General features: G+C 49.0%; 1 long non-coding RNA gene across 1 annotated transcript; it reads right to left on the bottom strand.

Moving 5' to 3' along the window:
• Nucleotides 1–302: 302 nt before the first annotated feature.
• Nucleotides 303–1019, bottom strand: LOC311118303. Its single transcript, XR_014611792.1, has 3 exons — nucleotides 969–1019; nucleotides 585–676; nucleotides 303–379 (listed from the first exon to the last, which is right to left on the bottom strand). It is a non-coding gene; the product is annotated as an uncharacterized lncRNA (long non-coding RNA).
• Between the last annotated feature and the right edge of the window lie 1346 nt (nucleotides 1020–2365).

Raw genomic sequence — 2365 nt, 5'->3', positions numbered from 1 at the left:
TGTGTATTTGTTTGTGGCCTCTGCCCCACTTCACTGTCCATCCGCCTGCCCTTGGCTCCCCTCCTGGGCAGCGACCACCACCCCCCTCAGTATGTCTCTGAGTCTGAGTCGTTGAGTTCCTCATCCTTGTAGAAGCCTCCATCATGGTCGCGGTGGCCGATGTTGTTGAAGCTGCAGTAGGAGCTGTGCTCGCTGCGCAGCACGGGCAGGCTGTCGAAGGTCACACTCTTGGAGGGGCTGGTGGTGTAGTGGTTAATGGCACTGAAGGACAGGCTGGGCGCAGGGTTGCAGGGGGACACGGGCATCATGGTGGCCAGGATCAGCGCCAGGCAGTCCGCCACGTCTTTGTTGGGGGCGCAGGCCAAGGCAGGCGTGTAACCTGAGGGGTTCAAACAGAACAGCAGAGGGTCACTTCAGGAGCATCACCGTTTACTACAACACTTTTGGTGAAAAACATGAAATAACAGCAGGCTAGGAGATACAAAGTTAAGACAATAACCAAGCAGTGGACTAGAGAGAAACATTTGTGGACACATTGAGAAGAGAAGTACAGAAGAAAACGGTGTTAGCGTTATGGATCTTACCATTCTCATCGACTGCGAGCACGCTAGCACCCTTCACTAGTAGCTCCTGAACCACCACCGTCAGACCATTTCTGGCTGCAACGTGTAACGGCCTGAGGAGAAAGTATCATTAGATTAGCCAGCAGCAAATGAAGATACCTCCCAAATGCCAGACTATTCACTATATAGTGCACTTCTTCCAATTATAATAATAATAATAATATGCCATTTAGCAGACGCTTTTATCCAAAGCGACTTACAGTCATGCGTGCATACATTTTTTTGTGTATGGGTGGTCCCGGGGATCGAACCCACTACCTTGGCGTTACAAGCGCCGTGCTCTACCAGCTGAGCTACAGAGGACCAATTCTTCTGGCCCAATTAATACAGCTGAACCATACGTACGTCTGTAAGGCTGCGTTAGTCGAGTTGATGAGGTTCCTGTCTGTAATCTTCTCCAATATCAACAAAGCACTGGTTTCATGCCCCTTTAAAAACCAGAGTCAAACATGTCAGACCAAAATTTTAACCAGAGAGAGCCAACTGTTCAGATGAACGTCATCTTCATGTGGGGATGCTCACCTTACTGCAGGCCAGATGAAGAGCAGTGTTCTTGACTGCATCCTGCAGGGTGAGCTCTACTTTGGTACTGCTCACCAACAGCTCTGACACAGACAGAGAAACATAAAGAAACTCAATTAGGAAATGAAGCGACTTATTAAAATGTAAAACAGACATGTTGAACTTAAGCCGGCTGGGCGAGGCAAAGCGGAGGAGAGGGGGCTGCGTACCGACAGCGTTGGTTTGTCCGTTCTCAGCAGCCATCATGAGGGAGGTCTTCCCGGAGGCATCGGGGGAGTTGACCTGGGCGTTGTGGCCTAGCAGCAGCTGAAGACACTCCACGTGGTCCGTGAAAGCCGCCGCATGCAGGGGGGTCCTGGAGAGAGAGGAAACTTATTTCACCGACATCATGTAGGACTGTTATAAACAAGTTTGTTCAATTAACCCTGTTTATACCATAGAAATATAAAATCACTAATAGATGTATTAAAAGTAATCTACAATCCCTCATCCAACCCCAGAGGTCATTTTATTCCCAAGACAACATTATTCTCCAGAAGAAAAGGACTTTGTCATGTGCTGTAGTTACCGGTTCTTGGTGTCAGTGGCGTTGACAATGGCCGGCCCCAGAGTGTCAATCAGCATCTCTGCAGCCCCCTCGTTGTCATTGATCACAGCACAGTGGAGGGGGCTGAACGAGTTGCCCTCGGTCTTGTGGAAAACCTCCTGTTCCAGCAGCACCTCTACACACGTGTCATGGCCTAGTGGAAGATTGATTCATACAGGAAAAAGATGACGTCGCTGCAGACCACAACAATACTCTCAGAGAAAGCTACACATCTGACAATGGTGAAGTCACAAAAGATGTTTTAGCTACAACATGTGCTATGTCAATCCCTGACAAAGTCCTGTTTCAGTGTAAGGTCCTCCACTGAGAGTCATAACCCCTAATTCTGTTGTAGTCTTGTTCATTCCCCCACATGGCTCCGTCCACACCAATCGAATGCTTTTCAAGCCACAAGAGGGAGTGAATGAGTGTACACTTCATGGAGGAGAGAACAGAGCTACAGTCCAGTTAGTCAGTACGTACCGTTGGTTGGCCTGCCTAATTCAGGGACATGTTTACGGTGCTGAAGAGAGAAAATCTGAAAAGATCTAGTGTTCCGTTAGTCCAGTACGTACCGTTGTAGCAGGCCCAGTGTAGTGGCGTGTAGCCCTGGTTGTCTGTGATGACGGGGAGG

The sequence above is a fragment of the Coregonus lavaretus genome (assembly GCF_964263955.1).
Source record: "Coregonus lavaretus genome assembly, contig: HAP1_SCAFFOLD_48, whole genome shotgun sequence".
NCBI classification, from domain to species: Eukaryota; Metazoa; Chordata; class Actinopteri; order Salmoniformes; family Salmonidae; genus Coregonus; species Coregonus lavaretus.
Note: the sequence above shows the minus strand (reverse complement) of the source record. Positions and strands in the feature narration are given on the sequence as shown.